General features: G+C 45.9%; 2 pseudogenes; both read right to left on the bottom strand.

Moving 5' to 3' along the window:
* Positions 1 to 5,042, bottom strand: part of LOC123728122 (ubiquitin-conjugating enzyme E2 H-like) — a 32,107-nt pseudogene extending 27,065 nt beyond the window's left edge.
* The window catches only part of LOC106561341 (E3 ubiquitin/ISG15 ligase TRIM25-like), a 552,627-nt pseudogene that overhangs the window by 132,180 nt on the left and 398,788 nt on the right, over positions 1 to 21,659 (bottom strand).

Raw genomic sequence — 21,659 nt, 5'->3', positions numbered from 1 at the left:
AGAGCCTAACTGGCATACTTAAGCAGCGTGTGAGTTTCAAGTTTGAGGAAGATAATTTTCACCATAAAAATGCACCTTTATAATTAAAGCATTACATGCATAATCGCACTTGCGGTCAATTTTGATAATGGTGTTTCCAGCTAATGGAACATTCGCGCTTATAGCCTACTGCCGTGTGCGCATTGCTGCGCTTATAATATGAAGAACTAGCCTAATAGTTTATCAACATTTTAAGCTAAACGTTCTGATCTGTTGCGTCAGCCTCATTGCGGCAAAACGTTTTTTTGATGCTAGTAGTTGTATTCATTTGGGATCTATCGCATCCCATGACTGTCCCAGACTATGTTTGGAATATTTATTTCTTGCACAGAATAGGTCAACTTTTGTACTATGGGGGATAGTAGATTGACATAGGCTAGTGCTTTTGCTGTTTGCTAGACCTACTCATGTTGTTTACTGACGGAAAGTACATGTGGACAGTTCTTCCAATATCTTCAATACGCACCTCGGAATTGGATAAGAACGAGCACATTTGCGTCCTGGATATGTCTATCTTCACTTGTAGCCTGTGAGAAAGACCCGATCACGTGATGGAGACCAAGTGAGTGAGAGGTGCTTAGGAGCACGCAACACTCAATGAGAAGGGAATTATAATTATTATATTTAGCACAAGGGAACCCCAGCCACTGGCCGCAAAAGGCATGGATTTTTTTAAGGGGGCATTACAGCCACACAAAGGGGATTCTGCCAGGAAATTTGAGGCATTATCAAGTGCTTGTCAAATTGTGAATGAGAGACTGATGAAGTGTGTACAGCCTGCGCAAAAAAACAAAGCAGAGCTCATGCCTTTCAAACAACTTTTTTCAAATCATCATTAAAGTCGGATCATGCAACCTTACAATGTGTTAAAAATCTAATCATGTGACACAATGTCTGTAGAACAACTAAAGTTACATTAATAACTCTAAATTAAGCATATAGGAGTACCTATTTCTTTGTTAACCACGCAACACAGAATAGCCGCTTGTTTAAAATAAAAATGAAACATACGATTATTTACCTTTCGTCTCTCTGTGTTTAATGACTTTCCTTAAATTCACAAGAGGCTGAATGTATCTCACATGAGAAAGCATCCGAGCGAGTGAAACAGAGCCCCTCTGTCTCTCTACAAGTAGGCCATCTATCTGATGCTGTCTGGTCCAAATAAGTATGACATTGTTGCCGCCCGTAGCATTGAAGGCGAGGCATTTGGCCTCCCTTGATAAAAAATGTATACAAAATTAACCAATCAGCATTGAGCTAAACTGAGCGAGCTCAACTGGGAATGGTCTTGGCGCACCATAAAAAATGTAAAAGGAAGCCAGCTTGGATTTTGGCGTCCCTCCTATCAAATCCCATTGAGAGCATATAATTGACAGAAAAATCTTCATTGTTGCATCTCATTGTGTTGTTGTCCTCCGGTGGCCAGCTAGCTAGCTAAAATTGCCCCTTTCCTAAATTAGCCATGGATGGAGATAGGGATTTGGACTTAATTCTCTGTACTGGCCAATGATTATAACGGCGATTCTGATCCAACCATTCATTCATACAGTGTCGTGCGCTTGGCCTGAGAGCTTGGAAGTTCAATATTTAGCTAGATGTAGAAGGCTAATGCTAACTAGCTAACATTGCCCATGAATGTAAGTTATGCTAGTGAGCAAGAATTTTAGACAAGTAGCATTGGACAACAAAAAATCCCCAGGGATTTTATCCTCGCACCGCTAGTGAACACATCCCTTATTTTAAGTGTTTCTGAAATCCCCTATGGGAAAAATGAATGGTGGAAAAACATTTGGAACCATTTCCCTGTTTGACCACTAGGTTTTATGGGTATTATGACACCTCCACTGTTGGGCTCTATGATGTATTGCTCTTGATATGATTGAAGTGAAGCCAAATCCAAACTGGCTTCCCTTGACACTTCTTTGGGTGTGCCAAGACCATTCACAGTTGAGCTTGGTCAGTTTACTTAAACGCTGATTGACTATTATTTTATACTTTTTCTATCAAAGGAGGCTAAATACTCACTGGCTTCCCTTGTTTCCAATACTACTCCAGCATTCAATGCTACGAACGGGAACAATGTCATACTTTTTTGACCAGACAGCATCAGATAGATGGCCTAAACATACAGAGACAGAGGGGTGCTGTTTCGCTCGCTCGGATGCTTTCTCCGGTGAGATATATTAAGCCTCTTGCTAATTGAAGGAAAGTTATGAAACACAGGGAGACGAAAGATCAATTATTTAATGCATCCTTTATTTTTTTCTTGGAATTATTTTTGGGGAAGCCTTGCTTCCCTTGGCATCCATGAATACACGTCACTGCATTTCACTTTAATTTGTGAATAAAACATTGTCAAGTATGATCACATTTATACCTAAATAAATGCTGCAGAAGCTGTTTTCAAAGTATTTCTGCCATTTTGTTTCATAGCTGGTAAATTAATCGCACAAAGTCAAAGAACTACAAATTCTAGCCTATCCCACCTGGCGCAACAAGTGTAGTGCTGAGTTAATTTTTAGGAGCACTGTGCACAGGCATAAAAGTTGAAATGAAGTCTACTGATGTGAGACTTTGTCCTTGTGTTCTTTTGGCTATTTACATTGTTTTGTTCACAAGTTAGTTTATTTTTCAATGTTTGAGTTTCAACTGCCAGGAAAGAGAAGACTAAATGGCTGCTAGTCACACAAGATATCCACATAGCAAGTTGGGCGCGATGAAACAACTGAAGCCCATACATTTTCAATGACTGTGTCGAATTTGGTCAACAAAAAAAGAAATAACAAAAAAAGAACATGAGGTTAATTTGATCTAATTCAAGTTTTGTAATGCATAAGTTGTTACGAGTATACTGATATCAGTAGGACACATGACATCCTGGCAACTTTGAGAAAATATACTTTATATTGGAGTTGTCTCGAGATGGCTATGCATATTCATGTCATGAGGCTACAGTAGTAGCACAGCATCTCTCTCCATTGAATACCGGCGGTTGACATCAACAACCCTCATCGAATATAAAAAAAGATGACAATAATTTGTTTTTTCCAACAATCCAAAGAAAGGATAGGCAGGAGCTAGACAGCCCATCATGCCGCTTTGTGGACAATGACTCCCATTGTTAGGGCGGAGAGACGAGTATCTTGTCAGTATATCCATAACCTTCAAATAAAATGAACTTTATTCAAATACTCTGCGACATCGCATCGTAATTGACCAATTGAATGCAGATCGTGGGGGATAGAATGACACTGAATTGGCCAACTCCCATTCGTAAAATCTGGTAGCATAGCTAGCATACAGAAATTGGTGGTGATAGTCAACATTGTTTTTAATTGTCATGCAGTTGATTGAGGAAGATGACATGAACATGTATTGGGGTCAGAGGCGACCCGTCATTCAGGGCAGGTGAGGCAGAGTACTTCTTACTAGCAAATCATGTACTGTTTTGAAAACATTACAAAGCATGCTCATCCGGGTTTTTTTGTGTTTTGTTGGTGTAATTTTAGCGATTTTTATTTTATTTTGGCTGGTAAAAAATCTGAGTGGCTGGTGGACCAAAAACTTAGTTTCAGGCCCTGGACACACCTCTCACTGTGTTAATTGGCTGCACTAATTGTACTATTTGTCTACATAACCTGCTTCAAGCATTTACCATATAACCCTGAGGAAGGCACTGCCGAAACGTTGGTTGCTACACCAATTAAATGCTTGGAAGCATAATTAGAGTGTGCGACTTTCTTTCTTTTTATAGTACACTTTCCGTTAGTAAGCTTCTCAAAAATGTTACGGGGTGTGCATCAGCTTATGCCTTTTACTAAAATGTGTAACAGCAACATTTTCTCTGAACCTTATGGCAAAGGACACAGATGTCAGTTCAATGTGTAGTTTTGATTTACATTTGGTTGAGTTGTCAATTTACGTGAATTCAACGTCAAATCAACAGAAAAGGTCACTGTGTCATTGGATTTAGGTTAAAAGTTAGGTGAAAAAAGACGAAATTCCCTTAAATTGATTACTTTTTAATAATCCAATCAGTATTCCACGTTGATTCAATGTCATCACATTTAGTTTTTGTTGTTGAAATTACATGGAAACAATGTTGATTCAACCAGTTTTTGCCCAGTGGGATGAGATTAGCTATAAAACAGAACATTTTGATCTTTGGCACATGTTAAAAAGTGCAGAACTGCAGGAAGTTAGCTGTTCGCCACTGTGCAGCAGGTAATCAGCAGGTAATTTTCTTAAGTCATCATTTGTATTGAGTTTATATAGGCGACCAGTTTTAAATTGATAGGCCACTGTGGAGTGGATTTACAGTGGTTAAAATGGACATGTAAAATCAAAAAGTCAATCAATCAGCCATTTTTTTACCAATCCCTTAGCTTTTCTCAAACTAAGTTAAGACATTTACCATTCCGAATTTGGTGTCATTCGGTCCAATGGTTCACGAGCATAAGAGTTAAGTATTTTTTGTATATTTTAGCATATTAGCGTATGCGCTAATATGAATATACTGGTATAGCATGGCCATCTTTGAATGCATCAATGTTATTTTCTCAACTTCTTTAGGGACTTTTGTGATGAGTCCTAAGACCAAATTTGGAGTAAATCTGACTTTTAGTCAGGCCCTGAAATTTACTTTTTGGTCTACCAACCACTGTGTCAGGTAAATCTACCAGCCACTTAGATTGTTTACCAGCCAAAATATTTTGGGCTGCTAAAATTACACTAACAAACCCACCTAAAAAATAGATTAGCATACTTTGTAATGTTTTTAAAACAATACATGTATTTCTCATAAGAATTCATGTTGTATATTGTTTCATTTCTTGAAATTCTTTACCAAAATATCACAGATAAAACAAAAATATTCACATTGTGCATGTTTTTACCTGTGCGATTGAGAGAGACTGACTAGTAGCTGCTTCATGTTCTCTTCCGTAGCAGTTGAAACTCAAACATAAAAAAAACATAAGGACAAAGTCTCACTTCAGTAGATTTTCGCTTCAAATAGACTTTTATGCCTTTGCGCAGCACTTCACGTGTGCACAGCCCCCAGACAGACAGTGTTGCTGCGCAGGTGGGATAAGCTATAGGATTCGTAGTTCTCTTTGTGCAATTCATTTACCAGCTATGAAAAAAATGGCAGAAATACTTTGAAAACAGCCACTGCAGCTTTTATTTAGCTATTAATGTGATCACACTTTACTATTTTTATTCACAAATGCGAGTAAAATGCTCACACTGTGGAGTCCTGACCTCCCACCAACGTGGCTGGTGAAATAGACATCTTGCCCGCCAATGCCAAAATCTAACCTTATTTGGTGCCCTGCTTTTAGTCCATGAGAAGAAGATGTATTATGATTATTTTAAGCATAATAGTCAAAAACGTGAATTGTTAATGATGTCATTTTGTAAGATAAAGTGCATTCAGAAAGTATTCAGACCTGTAACGATGTGTGCTGATAGTCGGGAAGCAAGTTCAGGGAGTGAGTGTTTTAATAAAATAAAACGGAACATAATACAAAACAAGAAACTCGAACAGCACACAGACATGAAACATAAACAATGACGCCTGGGGAAGGAACCAAATGGAGTCACATATAAAGGGCAGGTAATCAAGGAGGTGATGGAGTCCAGGTGAGTGTCATAATGCGCTGATGCGCTTATCGATGGTGACAGGTGTGCGCCATAACGAGCAGCCTGGTGACCTAGAGGCCGGGGAGGGAGCACATGTGACAGTACCCCCTCCCTGGCAAGCGACTCCAGCTGCAGGATGCCGACCAAGATGATGATCCTGGTGATCAGGAGCGGACCGTCACCTCTACTAAGGTGCGGAAACCTGTCGATCCAGCTGAGGTGCAGGAGCATGGTGACCTAGAGCCCCGGAGAGAGAGCATACGTGACAGTACCCACTCCCAGCGCGTTCGGCTCCAGCCACAGGACGCCAACCACCGGGACGATGCCGGAGATTAGGAGCGGACCGGTCGCCTCAGAATGATGGAGGCCACTGTGTTCTTGGGGACCTTCAATGCTGAAAAAAAGTGTTGTACCCTTCCCCAGATCTGTGCCTCAACGCAATCCTGTCTCAGAGCTAAATGGACAATTCCTTTGATCTCATGGCTTGGTTTTTGCTCTGATATGCTGTCAACTGTGGGAACTTATATAGACAGGTGTGTGCCTTTTCAAATCATGCCCAATCAATTTAATTTACCACAGGTGGACTCCAATCAACATCTCAAGGATGATCAATGGGAACAGGATGCACCTGAGCTCAATTTCGAGTCTCATAGCAAAGGGTGTGAATACCTATGTAAATAAGGTATTTACAATCATTTTTATACATTCACTAAAATTCTAAAAAACTGATTTTGCTCTGTCATTATGGAGTATTCTGTGTAGATTGATGTGGAAAATGTTTTATTTTAAACCATTTTAGAATAATGCTGTAACGTAGTAAAATGTGGAAAAAGTCAAGGGGTCTGAATACTTTCCGAATGCACTGTATAAACAATAGCTTAATTATAGGCAGATTTTGATGGGGGTCAATGGGGAGACTCGGGATCTTTCCACCACGGTCCTTTCCCCTACACGTTTCCATGACAATTACATTGTTTTGGTCGATTGACCGCACCGCATCTATGGCTGCTTGGTATTTTGATGCAATAATGTTCATTCAAATTATGTTAACTAATGTGGGTCATGCAATGGAATACATTTTTTTGTAATGTCAGTTGAGTTGAATCAACAAATCACAGCACATATTGATGGGTACACTTTCTGCTTTTATTTCCTGCTTTGCTCCTGTGGGTACACTCACAATGGCCACCAGTCAATCCATCATAACATTATTAAAGGTGCTACACATTGAATTTCTCATAATTTCTCCCCTATGTGGAAGCTAGGTGAATTGAAACAGCACTAAGCATTCAAAACAAATATTCTCCGGCATCCCATTTCCCGTAACATGGCGGAGACTCACTTGAGCGTTTTACTTCTGGTTTTGGTCCACTAGCTTCAATCAGCTGTAAAACAATATTTTGGTAATTGAAAAGATATTTCAGAGGGCTTTGTTTGGTACAATGATTCTTTACAATATTCAGTGCTTGTTTTCTCACATAAACTGAAATTGAGCGAACATTGTAGATTATTATTAACAACCAGGAAATGACAAACGGAAGCACAGCTGCGAGCTGCCCAGTGACACAAGCATACCAGACGAGCTAAATCACTTCTATGCTACCTTCGAGGCAAGCAAAACTGAGGCATGCATGAGAGCATCACCTGTTCCGGACGACTGTGTGATCCCGCTCTCCGTAGCTGACGTGAGTAAGACCTTTAAACAGGTCAACATTCACAAGGCTGCGGGGCCAGACGGATTACCAGGACGTGTGCTCCGGTGCTGACCAACTGGCAGGTGTCTTCACTGACATTTTCAACATGTCCCTGATTGAGTCTGTAATACCAACATGTCTCAAGAAGACCACCATAGTCCCTGTGCCCAAGATCACAAAGGCAACCTGCCTAAATGACTACAGACCCGTAGCACTCATAGCCATGAAGTGCTTTGAAAGGTTGGTAATGGCTCACATCAACGCCATTATCCCAAAACCCTAGACACACTCCAATTTGCATACCGCCCAAACAGATCCACAGATGATGCAATCTCTATTGCACTCCACACTGCCCTTTCCCACCTGGACAAAGGGAACACTTATGTGAGAATGCTATTCATTGACTACAGCTCAGCGTTCAACACCATAGTACCCTCAAAGCTCATCACTAAGCTAAGGATCCTGGGACAAAACACCTCCCTCTGCAACTGGATCCTGGACTTCCTGACGGGCCGCCCCAGGTGGTGATGGTCGGTAGCAACACATCTGCCACGCTGATCCTCAACACTGGAGCTCCACAGGGGTGCATGCTCAGTCCCCTCCTGTACTCCCCTGTTCACCCACGACTGCATGGCCAGGCACGACTCCAACACCATCATTAAGTTTGCAGACGACACAACAGTGGTAGGCCTGATCACAGACAACGATGAGACAGCCTATAGGGAGGAGGTCAGAGACCTGGCCATGTGGTGCCAGAATAACAACCTATCCCTCAACATAACCAAGACTAAGGAGATGATTGTGGACTACAGGAAAAAGAGGACCGAGCACGCCCCCATTCTCATCGACAGGGCTGTAGTGGAGCAGGTTGAGAGCTTCAAGTTCCTTGGTGTCCACATCAACAACAAACTAGAATGGTCCAAACACACCAAGACAGTCGTGAAGAGTGCACGACAAAGCCTATTCCCCCTCAGGAAACTAAAAAGATTTGGCATGAGATCCTCAAAAGGTTCTACAGCTACAACATCGAGAGCATCCTGACTGGTTGCATCACTGCCTTGTACAGCAATTGCTCGGCCTCTGACCGCAAGGCACTACAGAGGGTAGTGCGTACGGCCCAGTACATCACTGGGGCTAAGCTGTCTGCCATCCAGGACCTCTACACCAAGCGGTGTCAGAGGAAGGCCCTAAAAATGGTCAAAGACCCCAGCCACCCCAATCATAGACTGTTCTCTCTACTACCGCATGGCAAGCTGTACCGGAGTGCCAAGTCTAGGACAAAAAGGCTTCTCAACAGTTTTACCCCCAAGCCATAAGACTCCTGAACAGGTAATCAAATGGCTAGCAGGACTATTTGCATTGTGTGCCCCCCCCACAAACCCTCTTTTTACGCTGCTGCTACTCTGTTTATCATATATGCATAGTCACTTTAACTATACATTCATGTACATACTACCTCAATTGGGCCAACCAACCAGTGCTCCTGCACATTGGGTAGCCGGGCTATCTGCATTGTGTCCCGCCACCCACCACCTGCCAACCTCTCTTTTACACTACTGCTACTATCTGTTCATCATATATGCATAGTCACTTTAACCATATCTACATGTACATACTACCTCAATCAGCCTGACTAACCGGTGTCTATATGTAGCCTCGCTACTTTTATAGCATCGCTACTGTATATAGTGTCATGGTTGTCGTAGGAAGGAGCGGACCAAAGTGCAGCGTGTGTGTCGTTCCACATTTTATTTTCACTGAGAAACTATGCAATACATACAAAATAAATGACTGAACAAAACAACAAACTGTGATGAAGAGTTAACATACACGTACTCCAAAATCAATCTCCCACAAACCCAGGAGGGAAACACACCTACTTAAGTATGATCTCCAATTAGATACAACGATGACCAGCTGCCTCTAATTGGAGATCATCCCAAACAAAATCCAACATAGAAATACAAAACTAGAACATAACATAGAAAATCTAAACTAGAAAAAAAAAACCTGTCACGCCCTGACCGACTCTACCATAGAAAATAACAGCTTTCTATGGTCAGGACGTGACAGTACCCCCCCAAAGGTGCGGACTCCGAACGCACCTAAAAAAAAGAAGCACAAAAAAAAGGGAGGGTAGGGAGGGTGACTGATGTTTATGGCGGCTCTGGTGCAGTACGCTGAACCTTCTCATCCCGTGGATCTTCCAGCAGAGGAGGCGGCTCGGGGCGTATCCCCCGCTCCACCCACTGATCCCTCCGCTTTTGTGTCACCGGACCCTGGATCGTTGCCGAAGGACCCGGATCGTGGATCATCACCGGAGGTTCTGGACTGCGGACCGCCGCTGGAGGTTCTGGACTGCGGACCGCCGCTGGAGACTCTGGACTGTGGACCGCCGCTGGAGACTCTGGACTGTGGACCGCCGCTGAAGACTCTGGACTAGGAACTGTCGCCGGAAGCTCTGGACTGGGAACTGTCGCCGGAAGCTCTGGCCTGGGAACTGTCGCCGGAAGCTCTGGACTGGGAACTGTCGCCGGAAGCTCTGGACTGGGAACTGTCGCCGGAAGCTCTGGACTGGGAACTGTCGCCGGAAGCTCTGGACTGGGAACTGTCGCCGGAAGCTCTGGACTGGGAACTGTCGCCGGAAGCTCTGGACTGGGAACTGTCGCCGGAAGCTCTGGACTGGGAACTGTTGCCGGAAGCTCTGGACTGGGAATGCGCACTGGAGGCCTGATGCGTGGGGCTGGCACAGGTGGCGCCAGACTGGTAACATGTACCTCAGGGCGAGTGCGGGAAACAGGAACAGGACACCCCGGACTGGGCAGGCGCACTGGAGGCCTGATGCGTGGGGCTGGCACAGGTGGCGCCAGACTGGTGACACGCACCTCAGGGCAAGTGCGAGGAGCAGGCACAGGGCGTACCAGGCTGGATAGACTCACTGGAGGCCAGGTACGTGGGACAGGCACAGGATATACTGGGCCGTGGAGGCGCACTGGAGGTCTTGAGTGTAGAGCTGGCACAACCCGTCCTGGCTGGATGCTTACTTTCGCCCGGCAAATGCGGGCGCTGGCACAGGACGAACTGGGCTGTGAATACGCACTGGCGACACAGTGCGCAGCACCGGCGCAGGATATCCTGGACCGAGAAGACGAACAGGAGACCAGGAGCGCTGAGCTGGCACCACTCTTCCTGGCTGAATGCTCAACCTAGCTCGGCAAATGCGAGGCATGGGCACAGATCGCACCGGGCTATGAATCGGTGCTTGCTTCGTCAGTCGCTCCCCATGGTAAGCACAGGGAGTTGGCTCAGGTCTCCACCTTGACTCTGCCAATCTCCCCATGTGCCCCCCCAAAACGTTTTTTGGGGCTGCCTCTCGCACTTGCCTCGTGGTTGGTATAGTGATTCGTAATATCGCCGCCCGCTTTCGTTGCCTCAATCTCCTCTTTAGGACGCCGATACTCCCCAGCCTGACTCCAGGGTCCTTTCCCGTCCAGAATTTCCTCCCAGGTCCATTCCTGTTTCTCCTGGGCACGCTGCTTGGTCCTTTGGTAGTGGGAGATTCTATCACGGTTGTCGTAGGAAGGAGCGGACCAAAGTGCAGCGTGTGTGTCGTTCTACAATTTATTTTCACTGTGAAACTATGCAATACATACAAAATAAACTGACTGAACAAAACAACAAACCGTGACGAAGAGTTAACATACCCATACTCCAAATCAATCTCCCACAAACCCAGGTGGGAAAAACACCTACTTAAGAATGATCTCCAATTAGAGACAACGATGACCAGCTGCCTCTAATTGGAGATCATCCCAAACAAAACCCAACATAGAAATACAAAACTAGAACATAACAACATAGAAAATCTAAACTAGAAACCCCCACTGTCACGCCCTGACTTACTCTACCATAGAAAATAACAGCTTTCTATGGTCAGGACGTGACCTAATTGTTCACCTAACACCTTGTTTGCACTATTGGTTAGAGCCTTTAAGTAAGCATTTCACTGTAAGGTCTACACCTGTTGTATTCGGCGCACGTGACAAATAAACTTTGATTTGATTTGAGAAGCTCTTTTCGGTCATAAGCGACGGTAGCAGCAACATTATATACAAAATAAGTTACAAACAATGCGGGAAAAAAAATTGCACGGTTGGTTAAGAGCCCATAAAACGCCAGCCATCCCCTCCGGCGCCATCTTTAGAATGTATCACAGCTGTTGGTTGTGGTTGGTGATGACTGGCAGGCTCAGACTCGGCGGATCTTCTATGTGCCCCAACCTCCGCATCCCTAATAGGTTTCTGAAAGAAGGTGGGTAATTGTGAAAGAAGGTGGGTAACACCCCAAGACAGCAGCCGAGACCTCCTCTCTTCACAGACCAATACTAACATAATTTTTGTGCATTCAGACTCCGCTAAAGAATGATGGGATTAGATGAAGCTGTCCCGGATTGAACCAGGTTTTATTAAATTGTATTTTTATTTAACCTTTATTTAACTAGGCTAGTCAGTTAAGAACTCATTCTTATTTACAATGACGGCCTACCAGAAGACAAAAGGCCTCCTGCGGGGTGAGTGAGGCGCACCCTGCTCAAATTGAACAGTAATCTGCGCCGTTCGGTCATGTTTTCTACAAGGCGGCATGATGCGTTGTTCAGAAAATACATCTTATTTACATAAAATATATGTTTCAATTTTTAAAGTAGGTTTCATTGGTTATGCAGATAAAGTGTTTTTTCTCAAAAGCAATCACTTTTGCATGTAAAAACCGAATCCTACTCATTACTCCACGTGCTTAACCTACGTCACTTTTGTTTTCAGCCGAATTCGATGTCTGGCAGAAATGGGCACCCGGCTCATGCCCAGGAGGCAGCCTGGTTTGAAATCGAATGCAATCAATGCAAACCCGGTTCGCATGGGGCATTAATCGAATCCCCTCAATGGTAACTATCTCTCCTACACTTGGTCAAGCACTATCCTCCTCCTCTTCAATCCCACCTCCCCTCTTACAGTCTGCAGAGCTTCTTCTCTTCTTCCTCCTCTTGTTTCCTATGGCTCAGGGAAATCCACCTGTACCCCTCTGCTTCCTCCTCTCTTCCTATCCAAACCACTTCCTTTTCCCTTTCTCTGCCTTGTAATGGTTGTCGGTCAACTCCACCTCTTCTCTTCCTTCCTGTTCTCTTCCATCACTTGAGCTTCAAATCATCCCTCCTAGTAAGAGTCTCTCTTCCTCTGATTGGCCCCGGTTCCTCCTCTCCTCTCTCCTCACTCCTCTCCAGCTTTCACTATTGGACCAGGGAGGCTTTCTCTCCTTCAGTGTTTGTCTCTGGGTTTGGATGTATGTTTGTCATGGAGTGGTGTTCTCTGAGGTCTCGCTTTCTCTGTTCTATTTATCTCTGAGTCTGTTACGTTGTGGTTATTATCATAATCATTATAGGAAACAATAGACCTGTGTGGCCCCCTATTTTTCAGTGTCTGAATTTTTAAATACACCTCATCATACTGATATGACGGATGGGCAGTTAATCATTACGCACAGTAAACTAAACTACCTCCCCATCCACAGTGCAGATGTTACAAAGCATGTCAATAAGAAATAGTTGATTATTCATCTAACCTGGTGACTATTTCCAAATGAACTTGTCGAATAGAGAGCACATTAAACAAATGCTTGCTATTCTGATGTTTACTTTGTGTGATCGCTAGCCCTATTTAGCTATATTCTTAAACAATCCAAAATATTTAAGCATATGCATCTTAAAAGCTGCCTGCTTGTGTAGGTGTACACAGTTCAGTGCAGTCATGTTCTTGGTAATCTGTGCAGCAGATTCTAGAATTACTAGAGGGATAATGGCTCTGGGTAGAAATCTGCTGGAAACCCACTGGATTACTACACCGCAGTTTATTATACTAATTTATGTCTCTAGATCGGCTGTCTATAACACACCGATGGGAAATGGCAGAGCCTAGGCCTACACATCTATGGCTCTCCAGCCCATGCAAATCATGTAGGGGAGGTCAAGTCAACAAGGGTAGAGGTGTTGGATACACATTTTTAGATAGGAATCTAGCCAATGTTTCAGGGCTGCATTCCATTCCATAACAGTCCCCTCCGCTCTATGGTTCCCTCCTGACCTCACTCCCCCTCATGGATATGACTGGACTAAATCAGTGAAAACAATATGGCAGATCAAAACTAGGTGGCGCTATTGCTTACATCTACATGGTTATCTCCCCTACCTCAGGTCACTGTGCCTCCCTAGCGCGCAGTGGGCACCGGTGTGTGGCAGACAGTGCCAACCTGTATGTGTTTGGAGGGTACAACCCTGATTTTGAGGAGGCATGCGGCTCAGAGAACGAGGACTACCCTCTGTACAGGGAGCGGTGGAGATTCCACTTCGCCACGGCTACCTGGCAACAGGTCCACACAGAGGGCTACATGCCCACCAAGCTGGCCCCATGTCGGGAAAGAGTTGGAGATTGTCTGTCTTTCTGTCCATTATATGTACATCTATTCATTGCAGAATTAACTTGTGAAACCATTCATTTCAGTCCCTGGTCAGACTTAGAGCAGACAGTTGAACAGTTTTGGTGTTTGGGGACACTGGGATTCCTTTTGGAGAAAGCAACGGGAATGACATATGTCTGCAACATTCACAACAAACACTGGAACCTGCTCAACTGCCGAAGGAAGAAACCCAACCAAATCTACGGGCAGGTAAAGAGCTGTCATCTGCTCCCCACTGATGCATTGTGTGGTCTGTGGAGAGTTAACGGTTAGCTTCAAACCTGGGCTGTGGTATGTTCCAATAGTCCTGTATGGCTTCCTTTCTCTATCTCCTTTCCTTTCTGACCTCCAATCTAAAAAGATTGGATTGGTCAAAGTGAATAACTGACACATAATTACAGTGCCTTGCGAAAGTATTCAGCCCCCTTGAACTTTTCGACCTTTTGGCACATTTCAGGGTTCAAACATAAAGATATAAAACTGTAATTTTTGTGAAGAATCAACAACAAGTGGGACACAATCATGAAGTGGAACGAAATTTATTGGATATTTCAAACTTTTTTAACAAATAAAAAACAGAAAAATTGGGCGTGCAAAATTATTCAGCCCCCTTAAGTTAATACTTTGTAGCGCCACCTTTTGCTACGATTACAGCAGTGAGTCGCTTGGGGAATGTCTCTATCAGTTTTGCACATCGAGAGACTGAAATTTTTGCCCATTCCTCCTTGCAAAACAGCTCGAGCTCAGTGAGGTTGGATGGAGAGCGTTTGTGAACAGCAGTTTTCAGTTCTCTCCACAGATTCTCGATTGGATTCAGGTCTGGACTTTGACTTGGCCATTCTAACACCTGGATATGTTTATTTGTGAACCATTCCATTGTGGATTCTATTTATCATCATTAGTCATTTAGGTCAACATTGGATCATTCAGAGATCCTCACTGAACTTCTGGAGAGAGTTTGCTGCACTGAAAGTAAAGGGGCTGAATAATTTTGCACGGCCAATTTTTCAGTTTTTTATTTGTTAAAAAAGTTTGAAATATCGAATAAATTTCGTTCCACTTCATAATTGTGTCCCACTTGTTGTTGATTCTTCACAAAAAATGACAGTTTTATATTTTTATGTTTGAAGCCTGAAATGTGGCAAAAGGTCAAAAAGTTCAAGGGGGCCGAATACTTTCGCAAGGCACTGTACCTTGTCAAGTTATTTACTTTGTTACAGTCAAACCTACTGCATTGGATGATCACATTGAAAATACTCAAATGTAGACCTACACACAAACATACACACACACAACCCCTGCAGCACAAAGCAAGCTTATTGAAGCACACCTAGCCTACTTCTTTGCCTCTTGACAAATTTGGTGATGCAGAAACAAGAGACAATGGCTGCCGGAATATCTCAGAATATTTTGCTAAGGAAACATTTCGAGTGGGTCTCAAGGTATGTCAGCAGTTAGGGAGACTTTTTCAAATGGGATTGAGTGAAGTAGCAGCAAATATGTTGAATGAGCAACTAATGAGCATAGAGAGCCTCACAAGTTTGACGAAATTACATATCTTTTTGTATAATACGTCTATTGACTTACTTCTGTAGCTCTTCGTTAGAAATGCGCATTTGTAAGAAACCTAGTTATCTATCCTTTCCAAGTTGAGCTGGATTCCTTTTGGAGAAAGCAACGGGAATGATGTACATGTCTGCAACGTTCACTACAAACGCTGGAACCTGCTCAACTGCTGAAGGAAGTTGGTATGTTCCAATAGTCCTGTATGACTTCCTTTCCCTATCTCCTTTCCTTTCTGACCTCCAATCTAAAAAGATTGGATTGGTCAAAGTGAATAACTGACTCGTAATTACCTTGTCAAGTTATTTACTTTGTTACAGTCAAACCTACTGCATAGGATGATCACATTGCTGCTGATGCACACAGAGAGAATATAGTAGACGGTATGTGTCAAAAAGGGATTGATGAGCTATTTCTGTGTCCTGTGTTTATGTCCTTTCCGGATGTCCTCATGCTATTTATGGTGTGCTTTTGTAACATGATAGTGCAGCTGTTTCTTTGAAGTAAAGCAAATGTTTGCAATAAAAGTAATGGCCTGATGATTGATGTGTGGTAACCTTATTGAACTGAAAGAAATTGTGTTTGAAAAATGTGATACAGTTGGGAATTTTTGTTGTGAACTTGTTGAGCTGCTGTACATCTTGTGACTCCTTGTATTGTAAGGACCTACGCCGGAGATGAGAAGCAGGTACGGGGAGTCAACATTTAATCAGCAACAAACAGCTAACAAGACAGGCACAAAGTCGGCACACGGGTACACAAGGACATATGACAATCAATGCTGAAGCAGGGAACAGAGCGGGGAACCAGACATATATAGGGAAGGTAATGACAGAGGTGATTGAGTCCAATAATCGCTGATGCACGTGACAGGGGAAAGGCAGGTGTGCGTAATAATGGTGGCAGGAGTGCGCAATGCTGGGTGTATTGTGTCCTTCATGGTCTGGGACACAATGAAAAAAAACATCTTAAGCCATTTTCTCTTGCGTTTCTATCAAGTATGAAGGTATGAAGACCCAGATGCAGACCACGTTGAATAAACAATAGTTTAATGATCCAATAGGGGCAGGCAATAGACAGGTCAAGGCAGGCAGGGGTCAGTAAACCAGAGGTGAGGCAACGGTACCGGACGGTAGGCAGGCTCTGGGTCAGGTGCAGGCAGAGTGGTCAGGCAGGCGGGCCTGGAAACAGGACACAATGGGCTGTGAGACATGGGTTTGACTCTGGCCACATGAAAGGTGGGATGGAAACAAAGGATACGGTGCAACAGAAGATGAACAGCAGAGGGGCTAATGATCTTGGAGATGGGGAACGGGCCGATAAACCGGGGGGAGATCCTGGGTGGATAGCCATACCTTCTGCCCGAGACGATACCGGGAAGGTGGTCTTGAGGAGGGCCGACCGGGCTCTCCTGCTCAGGGAAGAGTGGGGGCTGATATCCCAGGAAACACTCAAACAGTGATTTGCCCGTGTTGCGGGTGTATTCCACCCTTACCAGCTGCTGGCTCCAGGTGGTGGGGTTGGTGGAGACCAGGCAGTGCAGAGTGGTCTCGAGGTGCTGGTTGGCTCGCTCCGACTGGCCGTTAGACTGGGGGTAGAACCCAGAGGACAGGCTGGCCGACGACCAAATGAGGGTGCAGAACGCCTTCCAGAACCGGGATGAGAACTGAGGGCCGCGGTCGGAGACCATGTCCACGGCAGTCCATGGATCCGGAAGACGTGCTGCACCATGAGCTGGGCCGTCTCCTTGGCAGAGGGTAACTTGGGGAGAGGAATGAAGTGGGCGGCCTTGGAAAAGTGATCCATCACAGTCAGGATGGCGGTGTTGCTATCAGACAGGGGGAGACCCGTGACAAAGTCCAGGGAGATGTGAGATCAGGGGTGATGGGGGATGGGCAGAGGTTGGAGGAGGCCAGCCGGAGCTTGTCGAGGGGTCTTGTTCCGGGCACAGACCGTGGAGGCAGCGACAAAGGCGGCGACGTCTGGAATCATGGTAGGGCACCAAAAGCGTTGACGCAAGAAGGCCAGGGTCCCACGGGAGCCCGGGTGGCAGGCAAGCCTGGAAGAATGGGCCCACTCCAAGACCGCGGAGTGGACAGCATCAGGCACAAACATTCGGTTATCTGTGCCCCCCCAGGGTTCGGTTGGGACTGCTGCGCCTCCCGGACCTGTTTCCCGATACCCCAGCTGAGTGCCGTCGCCAGGCACGAGGTGGGAAGAATGGTCTCGGGCTCCGGGGTGGTTTGATGTTCTTTTACATAGGAACATACAGCCATATTTATTTGAGCGAATAAAAATAATTGCGAGACCAGCAAGCAACGGCGGCAGCCTAGACAAGCTGGGCCAGGACTCAAGAGGGTAAATGACAAACAAGTAGTTATTTTTCTGTTGGTAGCTAGCTAGTAATATAAGCTCTCTTTTTACATTGGACAGTGTTGTACAGTATAATTTGAAACATTAAAAAGGCTATCCTTTTTAGATAAAACTCTACTAAATATATTCACATCTCATCAAATTACTAATTAAAACACATTGTTTTGCAATGAATGTCTACAGTAGCCTCAACAGCAGTCTCTGGAGTAGCTCCATGGTGTAGCCGGAGGACAACTATTTTCTGTCCTGCTCTGGGTACATTGACTTCAATACAAATCTAGTACTGTAAGCATAAGCTACAGCTAGCTAGCACTGCAGTGCATAAAATGTGGTGAGTAGTTGACTCAAAGAGAGAGAGAAACAATAGTTGAACGGTTTTGAAGATATTAACTTTTCAAAAATTAAGGAGAAGCAGCAGAGGGACAGTTCCCAATCCAGAGCTTCCGGCGACAGTTCCCAGTCCGGAACCTGCAACAACGGTCCCCAGTCCGGAACCTCTAACGACGGTCCACAGTCCGGAACCTCCAACGACGGTCCACAGTCCGGAACCTCCTGAGATGGCCCACAGTCCGGAACCTCTTGAGAACCTCTTGAGAAGGCCCACGGTCCGGAACCTCCTGAGAAGGCCCACGGTCCGGAACCTCCTGAAAAGGCCCACGGTCCGGAACCTCCTGAGAAGGCCCACGGTCCGGAGCCTCCTGAGAAGGCCCACGGTCCGGAGCCTCCTGAGACGGTCGGCGGTCCAGAGCCTCCTTCAGTGGTCCAGAGCCTCCACCGATGCTGGCGGGTTCGCAGGATGAGAGGGTTCTTCGTCCTGCATCAGAGCCGCCTTCTATTATGGCGGGTTTGCAGGATGAGAGGGTTCTTCGTCTCGCACCAGAACTGCCTGAGAAGGCCCACAGTCCGGAACCTCCTGAGAAGGTCCATGGTCCGGAACAAGCATCTGCTCTCCAACAGCACAGGAGCCTGTGGCACAGTCAGGTCGAACAGGAAGGGGATGCTGGCATTCAGATGCAGGAAGATGCAGAGTGGGAAGGTGGAGTTCAAGGAGAATGGTCAAAAGTTGGCAGTAAAGTGGCATGACAAACGAGATGACCATGTCCTCTCCACTGTCCAGACAGCAACCATGTCGGCCACAGGGAAGGCGGATCACCTGACGGGAGAGAGAAAAATCAAACCAGACTGTGTGCTTGACTATAACCTCAAAACGGGGGCAGTGGATACGGCGGATATGATAAACAGCTTTGTGGAATGCACTTGGAAAAATACCAAGTGGTATAAGGAGATATTTTTCCATCTGATCGACACTGCTGCCCTCAATGGCCACATAGTTCACCGCCAACTAACAGGTGAGATGATTACTGAACAAGGTATTTTTTGTAATTGGACGTACAGTTCACATACAGTTCCATTATGCAATTAGTGACAATATCTCACCCACCTACCCACTGCCTCATCATCATCTCCCTTCCCTGATAGGTAAAGCAATTACCTACCAAAAGTACAGAGAGAACCTCGAGAGAGAGCTGCTGGTGGAGGAGCACCACACCCCTCGGCGCCCATCCACTGGGGGTTGTCCTGCTGCGGACAATCCCCTACGCCTCACTGCACGGCATTTTCCCTGCAAGTCCCTCAAACTGCTGCTCAAGGTAGTCACACACGGAGGCACTGCAAAGTCTGCCTGTCTGGCACCAGGAGCAGTAAGCAGAGGAAGTTGACAAAATACAGGTGTTTAGCTTGTGATACACCTCTATGTATTTCACCGTGCTTTGGGGAGTATTATATGCTCAAGCACTATTGAACACATCTGCAGCAATTACTAACTGAATGACCTGACAGGTGACCTGCCATGATACTTGCCATGATACTATGCCTTTAGAGGTGGGGGGTGGAAATGCAGCTGTTCAGTCACTGCATGAACATGAGTTATGCGTATTCAGTTTTTTTTCCTCTAATAAAAGAAGTTGTTGAACCAACCACCACCAATACTGCACTAAATTAGACGACTATTACATATTGGCCTGTGTGTTCGCTAGCAAACAAAAGCTGGCCTCAATCTTCAGCTCGAAAGATGTCCAGCTCCAGTTATGATATTGGTAAATACTGTTTGTGGTTTCTGAAAGTACAGAATAACTTCTTACACCTAGGGGTTCCGCTAGCGGAACGCCTCGCCAATATCCAATGGAAGAGCGTGGCGCGAAATACAAATACCTCAAAACTGCAATAATTTAAATTTTTCAAACATACGTGTCAGTGGTTGCTAGGAGTGGTGGTAGGAGTCAGGTGCAGAGAGCAGAGGTATAGAACTTTGTGTTTATTTAAATAAAAACACAACACGATCGACGCCAACACAAACGGCGTGGAAAAAATGCCAAGTGCCCAGAACAGGTGCACAGCATGCATACAATATTACAGCAGTAAATCGCCAGCACATCCAACTACAAAAAAACACAACCTGACGCTAAATTATCCCGCACAACACTGGGCGGGCTAACCAGGCTTAAATAATCAAAATCAAAAGACCCAAATGAGGAACAGGTGAAAACAATAAGACATACCAAACGAAAAGGAAAAAGGGATCAGCGGCGGCTAGTAGGTCGGTGACGACGACCGCCGAGCGCCGCCCGAGCAGGCAGGGGAGCCACCTTCGGTGGGATTCGTGACAGTACCCCCCTCCTGACGCGCGGCTCCCGCAACGCGCCGCCACCGACCTCGAGGGCGACCCGGAGGACGAGGCGCAGGGCGATCCCCATGAAGGCGGTGGAACTCCCTCAGTAGTGGAGGGTCCAAAATGTCCCTCCTGGGTACCCAGCACCTCTCCTCCGCGCCGTACCCCTCCCAGTCGACGAGGTACTGTAGCCCCCCCCCGAAGTCTGGAGTCCAGAATGGCGTGTATCTTATACCCGGGGACCCCCCAATGTCCAGCGGGGGGAGGAACCTCCGGCACCTCACCTTCCTGCATGGGACCAGCCACCACCGGCCTGAGGAGAGACACATGAAACGAGGGGTTAATACGGTAGTAAGATGGAAGTTGTAACCGGTAACACACCTCGTTTATCCTCCTCAGGACTTTAAACGGCCCTACACACTGCGGGCCCAGCTTCCGGCAGGGCAAGCGGAGGCTCAGGTTTCTAGCCGAGAGCCAGACTCGATCCCCTGGTGCAAACACAGGGGTCTCACTGCGGTGCTGGTCAGCGCTCTTCTTCTGCCATCCACTCGCCTTTGTGAGTGCGTCTTGGACGGCTCTCCAGGTGTCCTTCGAGCGCTGCACCCAATCCTCCACCGCAGGAGCCTCGGTCTGGCTCTGGTGCCATGGAGCCAGGACCGGCTGGTAGCCCAACACGCACTGGAACGGTGACATGTTGGTTGATGAGTGCCGTAGAGAATCTTGGGCTATTTCTGCCCATGGCACGTATCTCGCCCATTCTCTGGGCCGGACCTGGCAATACGTCCTTAGAAACCTACCCACCTCTTGGTTCACCCTCTCCACCTGCCCATTACTCTCGGGGTGGAAACCCGAGGTCAGGCTGACCGAGACCCCCAAACGTTCTATGAAAGCCCTCCAAACTCTGGACGTGAACTGGGGACCCCGATCAGAAATGATGTCCTCGGGCACCCCGTAGTGCCGGAAGACATGGGTAAACAGGGCCTCCGCAGTCTGCAGAGCCGTAGGGAGACCGGGCAACGGGATGAGACGACAGGACTTCGAGAACCGATCCACAACGACCAGGATAGTGGTGTTCCCCTGAGATACGGAAAGGTCAGTGAGGAAGTCCACTGACAAGTGTGACCACGGCCGCTGTGGAACGGGGAGGGGGTGTAATTTCCCTCTAGGCA

Source organism: Salmo salar, chromosome ssa17, assembly GCF_905237065.1.
Source record: "Salmo salar chromosome ssa17, Ssal_v3.1, whole genome shotgun sequence".
In the NCBI taxonomy this organism is placed as follows: Eukaryota; Metazoa; Chordata; class Actinopteri; order Salmoniformes; family Salmonidae; genus Salmo; species Salmo salar.
Note: the sequence above shows the minus strand (reverse complement) of the source record. Positions and strands in the feature narration are given on the sequence as shown.